Here is a 19,577-nt window from a genome sequence, read left to right as displayed (position 1 = left end):
CCAAGAGTGAAGCTGTTTCCCTCCACCTGTTCAGGTAAGCGGTGAAGCCTTCATTCTCTTTCTGTTTGAGAATGGAGAGTTCCCGTTCAGAAGTTTTAGTTTGAATGTTACACTTGTAACGATTCATGAAACTGTCGGTGACATCTTGCCAAGTCGCAGTATGCTTGGTATCTAGGGAATAGAACCATTGTTGGCAAGCATGTTCTAAGGAGAGAGGGAACACCATAGGGAAGAGTGTTACGTCCAATCCCTTAAGAGCCATGGTTGCAGAGAACGCCTTCAAATGGAATATTGGATTGTCAGTAGGCTTGAACTTTGGAATATCAGCAGTAAAGAACTTTTCAGGGAGTCTGTCCTTCACATTCAAAGGAGTGGGATGCCGTTCCACATAAGTGAAATCCTCAGAAATCTTACTCATTTGTTCCTTCAGTTTGTCAAGGGTGGAAACAGTGACCTTGTTTTGTTCCATGGTAGTGACCCTAGTGGTAAGGGTTTGCATCATGGCAGACAGTGCCTCGATGGATTTGTTGATGTTCTCAATATCTTCTTTAGTGGCCATTTAAAGGTGATGAGTAATGGAGATGGCAAAGTTCTCTTTGAACGCCTATTGAGAGATTGTTGCGGTAATGACTCGAACCATATTAATTTATCCCTGTTCCTTGACCAAGTACTGTGAAATAAAATAATTCACTTAATTGTTTGATTCATTGCTCAAGATAGGAAAGGAAGGAAAAAATAGACATTTGAAAACAGGTGAGAAACCTCCACTCATTTTTTATTATGACGAAAAAAGGGTGCATGAACCTAATATACGATCATAAACGACCTGGTGCACGACTCGAGTCGGAACATAAAGAAAGTGTGTGGACTATACTTGACTCGTGAGTGACTAAGTGATGTCATAAGACTCGGGGTATGATCGTATGGCTAGACATGTGAACAATAACCAAAATGACTGACGCAAGGACCAAATTAACACGGAAGACTTGACTGACGCGGTTTTTTTTTTTTTTTTTTTGGAAAATCCACCGTGTCACGGTGGAAATTGCCGTGACACGGTGAACTTTCCCGTGCCACGGTACGACACACCGTCAGACGGTGCACTGTACCGTGACACAACATTTTTTTTTTTTTTGCTAATTACTAAGTGAGTACGGTCCATTGGCAATCGTTAGTCATAAAATAATCCACCATAGACAAAGAAAGATTGTTAAGGTTAGGATCAAAACGACCAAACATAAAACATGTAGGCACAATGATGCAAAGAATAGTTCGCAACCTAAGGTCAAGTTCTATGTTCGACTATGGTCAAGTTTATTTGGTGTCAATAGGGTACCATGGTTAAGAGTTTGGACGCGTTAGCAAGGCAGCCTCCCTTGAGGGTGTATGCCAACGGGCGGCTCCGCGAGTTCGTGATGAAATCGAACTCGACTCCATGGTTTGGGTGGATTTAATAACTCGGATGAACCCTTATTGCTATGAGCGTTTTTGGGTTGATAGAGCTTAAATCCCCCGGGGCTAAGACGTATGTAGAACATATACGTTTTTTTTCTTCAGAAAAGTCAAAGGAAGTTGACTGTGAGAAGAGAAAATAAGCCACTGGACTGATTTTAGGACTGCCATGACACGACAAAGATTCCCGTGCCACGGTACGGCACACCGTCAGACGGTTCACTGTACCGTGACACGACAGATTTTGCCGTGACACGGCAGTCAGAAAATCTGACTGGTGCCCTGTTTTCCTTCGTATGCAATCAAGTTATTCAATTTTTCCTACGGGGCAGACCTAGATGCGACGTTAAAACGTCTATGCATATGCAAAAATGACAAATTAATCACAGGAATATTTTTCAAGAATCTTTCAAGTCTCATCCACTCATCTTAATTAAATATCGATCACTCAAATCGATAAATAACCAAGAATCCTCCCCAGTGGAGTCGCCAAATTGTAGGCGTCGTTCGAAGTGCGCCTACATAAAAGCATGTGTGAATATGCTTGGCACTCATAGGAAGTGGGAATTGACATATACGATAAGGGACACGATTAGGGACAAGGAAAGTAGGGAGCCGCCAACAAGTTTTTAAGGAACTTGTAAACCGTTCACGGATCATAAAAGGCAACCACGATAAGGGACAACGATAGGCAACAACGATTGACCCGTGAAGGTTACACCCCATTCATAATCCATGAGATTACTAACTCCATATGGTTCGGAACCACGAAAGGAGGATCGGGGATGATGGTACGAAGTGAGTCATGGAGTCACATTCGCCCGTATTGGCCTCTACTCGATTCTTATAGTGAAAAGTGATTCCTGCGATTTCAAAGGCATACAAACAAAGATTCAATTTGCTCCAATCTATTATTAGGCTAAATCGGTTGAATATTAATGCAACATATTATTCTAAAATATTGGTGATCACTTGATTTAATAACAAGATTAAAAAGGAACCTAAACCGGTTGTCCAAATTATCTTATTAGGCGTGATTTTCAATTACATATTCCCTTTAAACATGCAATATGGTGATCATAAAATAATAATAGAATAAACATTAATATTGGAAGCAATTCAACAATAATAGCGTTAGTCAAATTAAATATAAAATAACCCTAATCATGATACTAGCAATATTAAAATAAAATAAGAGTAATTAAATTAATTAATTACTCACATTCTACGCGTTCCTTTAAATTGCTACATCATGAATAAACTGTTAGTAACTTCAATAAAAATATAAAGTAAATGGAAATTAAATCAAATAAAAAGTAGAGTTGATTTGGTCCAAACCCTCAGTTATTTGTACCTTTCACGCCTTGGTTTAAGGACGGAACCTCGGGTTAAGTATAGACTCCTTGGAGTGCTTAGGGGAATTATTATGGAAGAATAAGGAGGCTAGAAATTAAGTTAAAGAGGGAGAAGATAATGATTTTTGGTGTAAGGTGAGAGAGAATGATTATTGGTGCCCCGAACTGCAGAAAGGAGGGGGGTATTTATAGGGAAAATGAGCAGAGGGAACACACGGAACCCTAAAAAGATTAAAACCCTAAAAAAGGCTACCGCGACACGGCAGATTCTACCGTGTCACGGGGGAAATTAGCGTGACGCGGGGAAAAATAGAGTGACGCGGGAAATATTTGACCTACGGGAGTAAAAACGCGTGAAGGGATTACGCGGAAAAGACATGGAGTTGTCCCGTGTCACAGCACTGGCACCGTGACATGGGAATTCCTACCATGACACGGCAGTAATTCCCGTGTCGCGGCACAGTTCCCCATGACGCGGGGAAGTTGTAAGCACCGTAACACGGCAGAAAACGCCGTGACGCGGCAAAGTCCACCGTGTCACGGCATATGGCGCCGGGTCACGGTGCTTATGCCAAGTCACGGGGCACTAAAAAACATGAAAATCCCCTCCAAATTACCGTGTCACGGGAATTTCTCCCGTGCCACGTCAGATCTTGCCGCGCCGCGGCATTTTAGCTGCTGCGCGGTAATTCCAGGTTTTTACGCGTTTTTAAAATCATCATAACTTTTGATCCTTAACTCGGAATAAAGCATATAATATATCATTGGAAAGATTATCAAGTCTAATTTCTAACCCAATTAAAATCAGGTCAAAATAATTTGTATATTTTAAGATATGGCCGTTTTAGTAGAAGGATGTCGGTTTTGGGCCGAGTTTAATGTTTTGCTCATATCTTTTTCGTATAGCTCGGAATTGGGCTTATGATATATGGTTGGAAATATTATTTAAAGGCCTATCCAAAAAAATAATAATTGGATCAAAATTTTATAGCCATAAAATCAGTTTCTCTCAGTTTTGCGATGTGGACACGAAAAGTGGAAAATAGGTTATGGTTTAGGGAAATGAGCTAGAAATTGGATTGGTTCATGAAATATATTGGATAGAACATGGATTTAAGCACTCCAAAGATTAAATACTCAACTCGACCAATAATGGCGGTGAAAGGTGTTCATCAACGGGTTTGGTTTTGGGGAGACATTTTTAGGTGTCTACAGAAGCCCCCACTTTGACTGAGTTTGTAGAAACGTCAGTTTCGAAAACGATAGTCAAAGTAGCCGATAGGGACGGAGAATGATTAAAGATGTTCTGCGATCCTAAATCATTCTGTATACGCCGATACCTGCAGAAAAATGTTAGTTCTATAGATAAAAGAGTAAAGGGATAGAATGCTTATCTAACACCAGTGTATTGGTGGCAAATGAGCTTGGTAGCTTCCTATGCTTGAAGGAATCCATCGGATGACGTCTGTTGAAACGCTTTCCATGCCTGAGGAAAGCCGACTGAGGAGTTTGGTAGTTTTCTAAGCCTGAAGAAACCTACCGGATAATACTTTTCATGCTTGAGGAAAGTCGACGTATGAATTTGGTGTCATTCTATGCTTGAAGAAATCCACCGATGATGCTTTCCATGCTTGAGGAAAGCCGACTTGGCGGTTTTCTATACTTGAAGAAAAATCCACCGATAACGCTTTCCAAGCTTGAGGAAAACCGACTTGGCGGTTTTCTATACTTGAAGAAAAATCCACCGATAACGCTTTCCAAGCCTGAGGAAAGCCGACTGATGAATATGGTGTCATTCTATGCTTGAAGAGTTCCACCGATAATGCCTTCCATGCTTGAGGAAAGCCGATTTGGCGGTTTTCTATACTTGAAGAAAAATCCACCGGATAATACTTTCCATGCTTGAGTAAAGTCGAAAGATTATGAGATTGCAAGTCTCTGTGTATCGAGAACCTTGCGTCATGAAATGATGGTGGTCCGCTTGTCCCCGGACGTGGGCTGTAGATGGTCCGCTTGTCCCCGGACGTGGGCTGTAGTTGGTTCGCTTGTCCCCGAACGTGGGTTGTAAATGGTCCGCTTGTCCCCGGACGTGGGCTGTAGATAAGACCTGCAAAATAAAATTTGCCAGGGGACTCGTATAGACTATGATTGACTTGACCAACTGACTTGACCAAGTTTGACTTGACATGACATGACATGTGTATGACTTGTGATTGTGTGTGTCTTGAGTGAGTGTGTGTACTGACACAAGCAATTAAAAATGCAAAAGCAAAAGACTTGACCAAGTTTGACTTGACATGACATGTGTATGACTTGTGAGTGTGTGTGTGTGTGTGTATATGTGTGTGTGCAGACACAAGCAAACGAAGATGCAAAAGCAAAAAATTTCCGTCAATTTTTGTCATGAGTGGAGGGTACCGATTTTCTCCCGAAAAAGAATAGTTCGCAACCTAAGGTCAACAATAATAGGATAATAATAGAATAAACATTAATATTGGAAGCAATTCAACAATAATAGCGTTAGTCAAATTAAATATAAAATAACCCTAATCATGATACTAGCAATATTAAAATAAAATAAGAGTAATTAAATTAATTAATTACTCACATTCTGCGCGTTTCTTTAAATTGCTACATCGTGAATAAACTGTTAGTAACTTCAATAAAAATATAAAGTAAATGGAAATTAAATCAAATAAAAAGTAGAGTTGATTTGGTCCAAACCCTCAGTTATTTGTACCTTTCACGCCTTGGTTTAAGGACGGAACCTCGGGTTAAGTATAGACTCCTTGGAGTGCTTAGGGGAATTATTATGGAAGAATAAGGAGGCTAGAAATTAATTTAAAGAGGGAGAAGATAATGATTTTTGGTGTAAGGTGTGAGAAAATGATTATTGGTGCCCCGAACTGCAGAAAGGAGGGGGGTATTTATAGGGAAAATGAGCAGAGGGAACACACGGAACCCTAAAAAGATAAAAACCCTAAAAAAGGCTACTGCGACACGGAAGATTCTACCGTGTCACGGGGGAAATTAGCGTGACGCGGGGAAAAATAGAGTGACGCGGGAAATATTTGACCTACGGGAGTAAAAACGCGTGAAGGGATTACGCGGAAAAGACACGGAGTTGTCCCGTGTCACAGCACTGGCACCGTGACACGAGAATTCCTACCGTGACACGGCAGTATTTCCCGTGTCGCGGCACAGTTCCCCGTGACGCGGGGAAGTTTTAAGCACCATGACACGTCAGCAACCCACCGTGACACGGCAGAAAACGCCGTGACGCGGCAAAGTCCACCGTGTCACGGCATATGGCGCCGGGTCACGGTACTTATGCCAAGTCACGGAGCACTAAAAAACATGAAAATCCCCTCCAAATTACCGTGTCACGGGAATTTCTCCCGTGCCACGTCAGATCTTGCCGCGTCGCGGCATTTTAGCTGCTGCGCGATAATTCTAGTTTTTTATGCGTTTTTAAAATCATCATAACTTTTGATCCGTAACTCAGAAAAAAGCATATAATATATCATTGGAAATATTATCAAGTCTACTTTCCAACCCAATTAGAATCAGGTAAAAATAATTTGTAAATTTTAATATATGGCCGTTTTAGTAGAAGGATGTCGGTTTTGGGTCGAGTTTAATGTTTTGCTCATATCTTTTTCGTTATAGCTCGGATTTTGGCTTATGATATATGGTTGGAAAGCTTATTTAAAGGCCTATCCAAAAAAATAATAATTGGATCAAAATTTTATAGCCATAAAATCAGTTTCTCTCAGTTTTGCGATGTGGACACGAAAAGTGGAAAATAGGTTATGGTTTAGGGAAACGAGTTAGAAATTGGATTGGTTCATGAAATATATTGGATAGAACATGGATTTAAGCACTCCAAAGATTAAATACTCAACTCGAACAATAATGGCGGTGAAAGGTGTTCATCAACGGGTTTGGTTTTGGGGAGACATTTTTAGGTGTCTACAGTAATGCACCCGCTACCTTTCAACGTTGCATGATGAGTATTTTTTCTGATTTCATAGAGTCTATTATGGAGTTCTTTATGGATGATTTTAGCGTATATGATTCTTCATTTGATTCATGTTTAATTAATCTCGCTAAAATTTTGAAAAGATGTGAAGAGTGCAACTTGGTCCTTAATTGGGAAAAATGTCACTTTATGGTGACAGAGGGAGTAGTCCTTGGCCATATTGTATCTGATAAGGGCATACAAGTAGACAAGGCTAAAATATCAGTGATTGAGCAATTACCTCCCCCAGTCAATGTTAAGGGAGTTAGAAGCTTCTTGGGTCATGCGGGGTTTTATCGCCGCTTTATCAAAGATTTTTCTAAAATTGCTAAACCACTGACACAGCTTTTGCTCAAGGATGCCCCATTTATTTTTACTGACGAGTGTCTTGAAGCTTTTAACAGGATTAAGCAGGCTTTGATATCGGCACCCATCATATGTGCTCCCGATTGGAACCTTCCTTTCGAGATCATGTGTGATGCAAGTGACTTTGCACTAGGAGTCGTGCTCGGACAGAGGAAGGACAAGGTTTTGCATGCTATTTATTATGCTAGCAAAACCTTGGATGAAGCCCAAGTCAACTATGCCACCACAGAAAAGGAGTTTCTTGCTGTTATTTATGCTTTAGAAAAATTTAGATCATATCTAGTTGGTTCTAAAGTTATTGTTTTTACTGATCATGCAGCACTAAAATATTTGATAGCCAAGGCGGAATCAAAGCCAAGGCTACTCCGGTGGGTTCTCTTGCTCCAAGATTTCAACATAGAAATAAAAGATAAAAAGGGAGCAGAGAACGTAGTGGCAGACCACTTGTCACGTATCAGGTATGATGAGGGTAAGGATTCTTTACCTATAGATGATTCTTTCCCTGATGACAACCTGTATGCAGTTGTAGAGCATCACCCTTGGTATGCTGATTTTGCTAATTATATAGTAGGTGGTACTCTACCTCCTGACGTGTCCTACCAACAGAAAAAGAAATTCCTTTATGATGTTAAACATTACTTTTGGGATGACCCTTTTTTGTTTCGTGAGTGTGCAGATGGATTATTTCGCAGGTGTGTTCCCGAATGGGAGGTTCACGTCATCCTTACCAGTTGTCATACCTCACCCTACGGTGGACATCATGGCCCCACTAAAACGGTGGCTAAGATTAATGAGTCAGGCTTCTTTTGGCCTACTATGTTTAAAGATGCTAACACTTTTGTGCAGGCTTATGACTCTTGCCAGAAGACTGGCAACATTTCGCGGAGGCATGAGATGCCCCAAACTGGGATTCTCGAAGTTGAAATATTTGATGTTTGGGGTATCGATTATATGGGGTCGTTCCCATCTTCCAATGGGAATTGTTACATACTTGTAGCCGTAGATTATGTGTCCAAGTGGGTAGAAGTCATAGCTTCACCAACAAACGATTCTAAGGTAGTCATCAAGCTCTTCAAGAAGATCATATTTCCCAGGTTTGGTGTTCCACGAGCTATTATTAGTGATAGGGGTACCCACTTCCATGAAAAACAATTGGATAACCTCCTTAAGAAGTATGGCGTATATCACAGAAAAAAGACTTAGTTACCACCCTCAAACTAGTGGTCAAGTTGAGGTCTCTAATAGGGAAATCAAGGCGATCCTAGACAAGGTAGTAGCCAAGTCAAGGAAAGATTGGAGCATGAAGCTTGATGACACACTTTGGGCATACCGAACAACATTTAAGACACCAATTGGTACTTCACCTTATAGATTGGTTTATGGTAAGGCATGTCATTTTCCCGTAGAATTAGAGTACAAAGCCTTTTGGGCGATCAAAGAGCTTAATATGGATTCTAAGGCCGCGGGTAAGAAGAGACTTCTTCAACTCAATGAGTTAGATGAGTTTAGACTGTCGGCATATGATAGTGCGCAAATCTACAAGGAGAAGACCAAGAAGTGGCATGACAAGAGGATCTTACCAAGAGAGTTTGCACCGGGTGATAAGGTTCTTCTCTTTAATTCTAGATTGAAGATTTTCCCAGGGAAGTTGAAGTCTAGGTGGTCCGGTCCCTTCACTGTCACAAAGGTGAACAAATTTGGTTCGGTGGAGTTGGTGAATGACAAAGGTGAAGAGTTCAAGGTAAATGGCCAAAGGTTGAAAGTGTATCATGAAGGTGCTACCATTAGAGATGTGGAGGAGACTCTCCTAACTCCACTTCCAACATGAGCTTCAAGGTGGCTAGAAGGTCGTGCGGGACCTAGATAAAACAGCGCTTTGCGGGAGGCAACCCGTATTTCATGCTTTCTAGGCTAGTTTTTCTTTTCCTTATTATTTTTTTTTAGAGAGGCGAGGAGAGTGATATTTCATCAGTTTTAAGTGTTTTTGTACAGGTATGAATTTGACAGGTATAAAGACTTAGAAAAATTTGAAGAAGAAAATAAATCGGAGAAAAAGGGCTGCTCGGGCCCGATCGGGCGAGGCTCGCCCGATCGGGCGCGCAAGCAACCCAGATTTCAGCAGCAAATTTGCCCGATCGGGCGCGCAAACCATCTTGAAATCGGACCTATTTTCGTCCGATCGGGCGAAACAGCCCAATTGGGCGCGCAAGCAAGGTTGAATTCAGAGGCTATTTTCGCCCGATCGGGCGAAGCTTGCCCGATCGGGCGCTTTTTGTGGAAAATCGAGTGAGAAGGAAAAGATATGTCGGGCGAAGCTCGCCCGATCGGGCGAGCAAAGGGCGAAAATTTTCTTCGCGTTCGCGCCCGATCGGGCGGAGCTCGCCCGATCGGGCGCGCAACTTGAGTTCTGGAAAATCCCACCTTCGCCCGATCGGGCGAGGCTCGCCCGATCGGGCGAGGCTCGCCCGATCGGGCGCGCCATCAGCCCGTCCCCCTTTTACTTTCTTTTCTCTTCTTTCTTTCCTCACTTTCTCCTTATTTCATCTTCTTCATTTCACTTTCTCTCTCTAAAACCTCCATTTTCAAACCAAAAAGCTTCACTTCAATCCAAGATCTCCTCCAATTCTTCCATCCAAACTCAAAAATTCTTACATATTCCATATCCCCTCATCCTCCTCTACAATCTACACTAAATTTTCCCTATTTTCTCTCAAATTTTCTCAAACCCTAAGAGAGAGAAACCTCCAATTTTCCACTATTTTACAAGAAAATGGCCTCAAAGCGTTCAAGAAACCGAAGGGGTGAGAGCTCGAGGGCACCACAACCAACAATCAACCCGGATCTTCAAATTCCGGGATGGGAGGAGGTTGTCATTACCTCGGAGGAGCAACGGGTTAGGATGGTCAACCTCATCGATCGTCAGGTAATCTCTACCCGTTTTATTCATCATCCCACATTAGTTAGGTTAGGCCTAGATAAATATGTGGAAAAATTATTCAAAGGTATAGGCATGAGTGGTTTTTTTCAAATGTGCCATGACACATATGATTACTTAACATTGGAATTTATCTCAAGTTTTAATGTTATTAAAATGAATGCACTAATCACTCATGTACAATTCCGATTATTAAACAACGATGTGAGACTAACTCTTAAAGAATTTGGAAAGTTGTTTGATTTAAAATCGAATAAACCTATTGAGCCCTCTCAAGACCACACCGCCGTGGTCTATAAGAGGCTAAATGGGGAGGATTTAGTGAACCTCCAGCATGCCAAAGGGACGTGGATTCAACATCCCGTCCCAAAACTTTGGCAAAGATTTGCCGGCCTCACTATTTTTGGGAGGCATGAACCGGCAAATGTTAGGAGAGATGAATTGGAACTATTGGCATCCTATATAATTCCCACTGCTAAAAAATTGAACATACCCCATAGGATAGCCAATCACTTCCAAAGGGCGACCAATGCGGCCGAGGCTAGTAGGTCTAGGGCACCTATTTACTTTGGGGGGTTAGTGACCCACATTGCTAGGAAACACCTAGGTTGGAACCCGGATGGGCATAGGAAAGTTGTGGGATCGAACTTCATGGACCTACCCTATTTAGGGAGTTTGAACTGGGTGCAACCTGTGGGGAGTGATACTTGGTGGATAGTCCACCGACAATCGGGTAGGAGAGACCAAGCCTTTACCTTACCCAACCCCGCCTTGACCAAATTTGAGAGGGGGAAGCCCTCTTATACTTTCGAGATAAATGGTCAAGGTGAGGTTCAACCACCTCACCCCTCACCACAACCCCACCATTCCCCCATTCACCACTCACCACACTACCAACCACCTCCACCCTTCACCTATGGCATGCCCACTTCCTCGGTCGATTATAACGTCGACCCCAATGCCCCATATGACTTTTCGGCTTTTAGGAGCCAATTAGACCGCATCGAGACGGGGCAAGGGAGAGTTGAGGGTATGATGCAAAACCTAGACTATAGGTTAAGCACCTTAGATGGGCGGGTTGGTCATATAAAGAGGAACCTAGGGAGGGGCCTTTATCCCATGTATGATGATTACGCCCGTCGGGGGGCTATTCCTCCCGATTCTCTTACTCCCGATTGGTTCCAATACCCCCAAGGAGGGTATTCTCACCCCGGTGCGTATGGTACTTACGTGGACTACTCTTCGGTCCACGGATATGGGGGTGATGCTCCTTTTGGGGGTATGGGTGGGAATGTGGACCCTAACTACTATGCAGGTGGTTCGGGGTATGGAGGTGGTGGCTCTAGCCATGGAGGAGCCGGTTCTAGCCACGGCGGGGGCTATTCGAGGATGGATGAGGATGAGGAGTAGGCTACTCTCCCAAGTCAATGAGGGCATTGCTTGATTTGGCTTGGGGGGGTGTTCTTTCACTTGGTAATTCTCTTCCTTTTATCTCTTTATTTGCTTTCTAGTATAGTTTTTATTTGCTTTCCTAGTGTAGTTTTTATTGCTTTCTTATATATGAAAAATACAAAAAAATTGAAAAATAAAAAAAATTCAAAAATACGTTCCAATGAATTGTAAATCACGCTTCCCTGTGCCCTGTACTTGAGAAAAATTGTTTTGATTCTTGGTATTCGATGATGAATATTGTGGATTTGTTGGTCATGATTTGAAGTTTGATTGCTTGGATTCCTTAACATGCGTCAATTTTGTCCAACTACTTGTGAATATAGTGCTTGACTAGTTGATTTGGTTAGGAAATGTGTGATAGTTCCATAATTCCTGGTATGTCAATGAAATTGAGTATTGATTTGCAACTATGAGTAGTGTTTCATGTCTTATTATTATGCACAAGAGGAGGACGAAGGCGTTCATTCTTTTAGGTAGCCTTCAGAGTATTAGATACATTTGTTCCCTTCTTGTTACCCATGTTGTTGCTTATGCTCCTTTATTGTTTATTTAGCCACATTACAAGCCTATATGATCCCTATTGGTTACTAGTCCCAAGCTTGGCTTGGGGGAGCTATTAGTTGGTGAGGTGAGGGAGTTGTGGTGTGCATATTATTTGCACAATGTGGGAATAAAAGAAGAGTTATTGTTCTTTGATTTTTGATTGGAAAATATTGATGTTGTGTTTCAAAGTTGAAATTTCCAATATGAGTTAAAAAGAAAAAAACAAAAGGAGCAAAAGAAAAATTAATGCTCAAATGTTCTATTTGAAGGTTGTTCTAAAGAAAAAAAAAAAGAAAAAAAAGAATGAGTTCAAAGCTTGTTTTTCACTCAAAGTTCTACATTATCATATTCTTATGAGTGAAATTGTAAGTGTTGGGATTGTTTATTTTGTTTGGAGTATATTTGGTGGATTGTTGTTTGGAGTTGGTTATGTTGGAGATGTGTATGATCATTATTTTTTATCATGGGTTTATTAGGTTTTGGCTCCCTTAATGCATAGCTTTTCTCTCATATAATCCCAAATTTATCCTACCTTTACCCTAGCCTTACATTACAAGCTTAAAAGACCTTCCGACCTTGTGCATAGAAGTTATGTAAATGCGAAAGTGTTGTTTGTCAATGCAAGTTATGACTAGGCATATTTCGAGTCGACTAGTAGGATGAGCGTTCAATGTTTTTATACACACGAGAGTGTGAGTTGGGAGGGCATTGTTCACATTAAGGGGGTTGGTTGGAGAGCGATCGAGTACATTCTTTACTCGCCACATAAATGAGAGTTGAGTGTGTGAGCACTAGTCTTGAATTCTATATGCTCTTGTGGTTTGCTCTACTTGACAATTGTTGGGGAGGAAGGGTGATTAGATGAATAAGATTGATTGATGTTGAAGCGTGTTCACTAGTTTTCCCTTGAATCGTTGGTTTTGATTTGATTATTGGGGTGAAGTATGTTTTATATATTCATTGATGAGCTCTTTGCTTAGGGACAAGCAAAGGTTTGGCTTGGGGGAGTTTGATATGTCTATTTTATATAGTGTTTTATCCCCGTCCCTTGGTCGTTATTAGTAGTGTTTTTGGCTCTTTCGGGCCACTTTTATTACTAATTTGTGTGTTCTAGTGTTTTCGTAGTTTTAGTTGTATTTTATAGGAAATTGCATTCTTGGAGCATTTTCCCGGGCTTTATTGGATCGACTACGGAAGCTAGAAGGACACGACCCCTTTTGGAGCCCAAGATCGGTGAGAGCCGGTGATTAAGGGCTCGGTAATTGGGATCACGAGGCATTTGGACCAAGTATTCGAGACCCGAGAGGAAATATGGATTGGGCCGAGAAATCTAGCCCAATCGAAGTTCAAGCCTCGAAGAAGAAGACCGGGCCCGATCGGGCGGCTGCGCGCATAAGGGCCATCAAGGAAGAGGCGCGCCCGATCGGGTGAGCTAAGCTCGATCGGGCGCGGCACATTAGTAAAGGCATTGTAAAAAGGCGGGCCCGATCGGGCGGCCCTTCGCCCGATCGGGCGCGTGTTTTCTTAGGAGCTGATTAGTTTAGTTTTAATTCTTGTTTTAGGAGAGGTTTAAATTACGTTTTGTACGGAATTATTACTTACTTCTTTCCTTAGACTTTCTCTCTCTACTTAGTATTTTTCTCTCTCTAAAATTCTCTCTAAACTCTTGTTCTTAATACTCCCTTTAATTCCAGATTTATTTTTGGTACAATTTCTTCCCTTTTTAATTTCAGCTATTTTAATTGTTTTCTTGATTATGCTTTTAATAATTTACTTGATTAGCTTAGTTATGATGATTAGTGAGTAGTTCCATTCTAGGGTTTATGGGGATCCATAATTAATATGAAGGGATAGTTTGTTATTATTGATTTTTGATATTGCATGATAATTTCCTATTGAATTGTTTTAATTCTTTGCAATTAGATTATGAATCGAGCAGATGTAATTTGATTGTGAATGTTTAGCAATATTGAATTGATGAATCGAGCAGATATTGATTTAATATTAAAGGCTATTTTTAATAGGAACTTAGGTCTAGTAAATTGCGAGAGCCTGTTAGATCTATGTTGATTAATAAATTGCGAGAGCCTGTTAATCATGTTATCTATGCATTGTTAATTATTAATTACTTTGTTCTATCCCGGAATATTAATTATTGGTGAACCTGTGACCATAGGTTTCCTTATTATTGATTCTTTTCTCCCTAAACTTATTCTTCGTAGTATAGAATTCTTACCTAAAACTATTGGTTACTTAGATAATTTAGAGTATAATAATTAATTAGAATTAAAAAGACTTGTTTCCCTGTGGAGTTCGACCCTACTTCCCTATCTACCTTAGTTAGTGATTTAGGTAATTATTTTTTATTAGAGGATACGACTTTACCCTATCAATATATATATCATTAAAATCGACTTTTAACGTCGTGCATACTTAAGTTCCTATTAGGTTCCTGAACTCTGACAGTCTCTGAGTTCCTGACAAGTCAGCCACTCTAATTTCATTGACTGTTTGGAGTTCACCTTGGTTCTATATAGACTTGTTCCAGACCGACTTTTATGTCCAACATACTTACATGAATCCTAGAGCAATATACTTCTATTTCTCTGTCTTCATGTTGCTTCTCTGAAACTCTTGTTTTGGAATCCTATAGTCTTGATATATTCTGGATCTTAGGGTTTGCCCCAGCATTACACCGGAACCAGGTCGTTACAACCCGTTTCGAAGTTCCTGTTAAGAAACTTCTGGAAGTTCCATTTCTGGAACTCTTCTTCTAACTTTACTTGTATCCTCATGGATCTTCTAAAGTTCCTCTGTTTCAGTTCCTACTTCAGCCCTCAACGCTTACTGAACCTGCAAACATCACAACACTAGAAAATCCTTATTAGGTGGAAGTTTGATCAATTCTTAACATCATCATCAAAACCTCATAAGGGTCAACAAGTTGCCCCTTTTTAATGATGACAAACTGAGCAAACTTCTGAGGATAACAAAGTAACTCAGAAGGTTAGTTTTTTCATTTATAAAAACAGTAAAGAAAACTAAACTAAATTAAAATACTCCTACACATACATGACCTATATATGTATAGGATACTTACCTTATGAAGCTAACATATGCAAACACATTTTTACACATTTACCTTCATGGTTCCTTAGCCATCATCATGCTTATCAACCATAACACTTATCGTTGTTCTTGTTCCTCTATTGCTTATCCTATATTGCTCAAGTTCCTTACATATATACCTGTCATTACTCAGGTTCCTTGTATCCTGTTCCAAGCATAACTTGCTCTTTCTATGCACAACTTAACATACACGTTAGATACATAATCATCATTAGTTTATAATCATCAAAACCTAATTGCTCAACAATTTCCCCCTTTTTGATGATGACAAACTAATGATGCTCATCACATATTAAAGGATAATCGTTGTACATTTATTCCCCCTTAGTTTTTCAAGGAAATAACATTTAAACAAGTTAAGAACATACACAAGAACTTAATAGTTAGGAACTTAGCAATACACATCATTTATCAATATATAAATACTTTCAACAATCATGATGTAATAACTTTAGACTTAATTACTGCATACCATAAGCATCATACATATTCTTCCCCCTTTTGTCATTATCAAAAAGGGTATTGTTCCACACATTTGTTTTTCGTAAATTATACGCACTTAAAGTCATATGTCACACCTACCACCATATAATAAGTAAGTATATATTGGTTAAACACTTGTTATTCCTAAAAGCCTCAAGGTACGCACTTTTCAAACACGGATACCATTTCCACACTAATTTCCAACTCACAATCCAAAGGCCCAACTTCAAAACCCTTAATTGAACTTGGCAAATAAGAAGTTAAAATTCAAGTAAATATCAGAGCTAAAAAGTTAGAAATGGATTGCATGAATAGACAAATGAAAGCGCAAGCTTAAAGGATATATAAAGAAGCATATGGAACAAAATAAGTAGAGGGAACATGAAGTGGAATTTGTGTTCTTCGTTTAGCCCTTTTGAGATGAGGACCGCCACATTGTACTTCACCTCAAACTCTTGAATCTCGTGTTGAACACAACACATATTCATCTTGCCAATTGATAACCAAGTTCCCTTACTTCAACCGCCAACTTTTTGAGAAACATTCTGCATACTGGAACTTAAATAGATTTCAGTTTCATCATAGTCAAGTTCCTTCAACGTTTGTCGTTGATCCTTCACTAGCTCACCAAGTATACGAGTACTCCACATCAAATTCAATATTCTTCATCTTTAGATATCCAGGAAATTAAATATTTGATCACCCTTTTCTTTTTCTTTTTTTTTTTTCTTTTTTTTAAAGGGTGTCATTATACAAATTTTGCATGCTTTCCTAGAATACCACATTTTAAATCAATGAAGATATTACTTACTCATACACTTGAGTTCCACAACCAGATTTGAACCATTTTGATTTCTTGGTTCCTACCTTATTCCCCCTGAGTCCCTTACCATTCTTCTTCCTTTTCAAGTACTTACTTGTTTCTTTATCTTCAACTTCCCCCTCAACATATAATCACCATTTTTCATGTTTCATCAAATCATAAAAAGATGATCAACAAACTTAGAGCACATGGGAATCAAGAATAAGAAGTAAAAGTGTGTGAACGAAAAGAGGGAATTGAATTGGGTGAATAAGAATCTTCAATTTTCTGAATATGGGACAATTAAAGTATGTGCAACACGGACACACAACTTAGAGTTGTAGAATAATGTTGCGATCGAAGATGTATGGCGTGGATGCTTGAAAGTTGGCTAAAAGATAGGTTAGTTCCCTCTGAAATTTAAACAAGTGAGTTACAAACGGTCTGGGAACTTACCTGTCTTGTTCCATCAAAGTTTCTTCCATTGTTCCTTTGGCAACTTAGGAACTTCGTGTTTGACAGCACCCATAGTTCTATTATGAGACCTCTAATACTCTTAGGCAAGTGAGTATGTCTTTTACAACACAAGAACTAAGTGTGACACATAAACAATAAGCGCATATTCTTTACTTTAAGTATAACATGCATAGGAACCCCAGCTTGACATAACTTATGGGAAAAATACTTTATACTCATGTTATGTTTCATCAAGTCTTGTTCCATTAAGCAATAAACAAGAATATGACAAGTCAAGACAAAACCATAAGAGAATCAATTCACAAATTCACATATTGCATTCATACCAAAAATATATCAATTCAATTCATCTAATGCCGACATGTGAAAGGGAAATTATATCTTATGTAGTCTCTTACCAGTAAAAATATAACTTTAAAGCATTGGTAGAGTATGATGGCTTACCTTGGAGTTCTTGAAGTGGCTATTATGTTCCTTGATGATCTCGAATCTAATATGAACTTCCACTTCTAACTCAAGTTCCATTGTCAGTGGTTAATGCTTACAAATATATTTTCTTATCATAAATTAGCAAAAACCAATTCACAATGGCTTGTTAGTAGTACCAGAGATATATCAATGTAAACAAGTACTACTAATAACTCAGTTCATCTTGAAAACAAAAATTGATACTTTTAAAACTCAACTTTCAAGAAGGAACTTGGATAGCATTCTATCCTAGAGTATGTTCCACATAGACGTCTACAAAAATTCATATCAAGACATACAGGACATCCATGTGGTACAACTCTAATCCCATATAAACAGCAAGAACAAATATTATTCAATTTGCTTCAAGTCTAGCTACACACGCAACAAGTTCCTTAAAGACAATACATACCTTTGTATTGGTTGTTTCTTTTAAGAACCAACCTGGCCTTGTTCCATTCACGTGCCTTACTCAACAAGCTTTTTCCAGAACACCTTTTTTAATCTCCGACCCTTTTTAGGTGTTCTAGTAATAGGTTCAAGATGTGACATGCATCTTCTTCCTTTTAAGCTTATTAAGTTCCTGCTGCACATCTAACCTGATAACAACCAATTACATGTTTACATCAACCTTAAAAACAGACTTATCTTTTATACAACTATGAGTTATGAAGTCCATCCTTTTCGATTGATATCTCGGTCTCTTCTCTGATCCTTGGTTGTTGAGGTTTTCCCTTTGGTTATATATATGCATGAAAGACACTTTAGTTCCATAGTTTGTTGAGATATTGCTGGTCGGAACAAATATTATCTCAGCTCTGGAACTTCGTTGGAACTTGCTTTCTTGTATTGAGTTCATTGACCTTTGCTGCATGAGTTTGAACTTAACATCTCAAAGTTCCTCAACATATGTAGCTAGCCCTTGCTGTTATCCTTAGTGACATATTTCTTTACTAGGAACTCCGTTAGTTCTACAAGAACATGAAAGTTCATCTTTTATAACCTGTTTGATGGGAACAAACCTGTTAGTCTCAAAATATGTTCACTTATTGCACATTAAACAAGATAGGGTAAACTCTTTATGTTTTACTATTCTCGGCGTTTATGGATAAATAGCCTTGTCACTTCTATCATCAAACATCCCTAAGTGGAACATAGGGTGTCTTGTTAATCAAAGATCTATTGCTTCAGTCTTGATGATGTAGCAAGAGGCATTGAAACTATTCCAAAGAACCTGCAAAGACCATTAGTATATAACTTTGTTTTCTTCGTGTCTTTCATGATTCAAAGTTGGAAACTTGTTGTCAATCCTGTGTTCCTGCAACAAACATCAACTATTATTGAAACTAGGTTCCATTGTTAGATCTATACCTTCATAAATGATGAACACTTAGCCACATACCCTGTGATAGAAAAGACTTTCAACAAACAGTTCATCATCTCTTCTATTAAGAAAAGTAACCAAGTATTCATTTGCTTTCATTACTTATAAACAAGACATCTCTTTCAATTAGTCTCTACATATCACATGGTAAACATATCCATATCACTAAGATCCAATGGATTAGTGTTGCTTACCATCTACAATGTAACATGTGTTTGATTCTCATGCTTCTCGATCTTAACCTGTTTGGAACTTACATATACCTATTATCGAGTTCCTACTAGGTTTATCAAGCATGAAAAGATTTACATGTTCACAGTTTGAAGCATAGAACTATCTCATCTTCAATAAAACCTAGAAATGTCAGGTTGTTGTTAGGAATCACCTTGAGATCCACAAATGATGTGTTCCCTTTTTTATTCCCTTCATATGTGACATTTCCACTCTTTATTGATGATGTCATATTGAAGCCATGAAACAACTAGAGTTACAAGCAATTGAAAACCAGAATGTGCATTAAAAACTCGACAAGAAAAATATTCACAATGGGATAGGAACTTGACTTACTAACTTCCTGTTCTGTAGAAATTTTACCTTTCGTGTTAGTATTATAAGTCAAAGTTCTTCCATTGTAGGTTTATAGCAAGAGATACCTTGATTTGGCTATCATCATCTCTTTTGGAACCTCGATGTCGAGATAATGCGAGTTC

Source organism: Chenopodium album, chromosome 8 (genome assembly GCF_948465745.1).
Source record: "Chenopodium album chromosome 8, dcCheAlbu1.1, whole genome shotgun sequence".
In the NCBI taxonomy this organism is placed as follows: domain Eukaryota; kingdom Viridiplantae; phylum Streptophyta; class Magnoliopsida; order Caryophyllales; family Amaranthaceae; genus Chenopodium; species Chenopodium album.
This window is presented reverse-complemented; position numbering follows the sequence as displayed.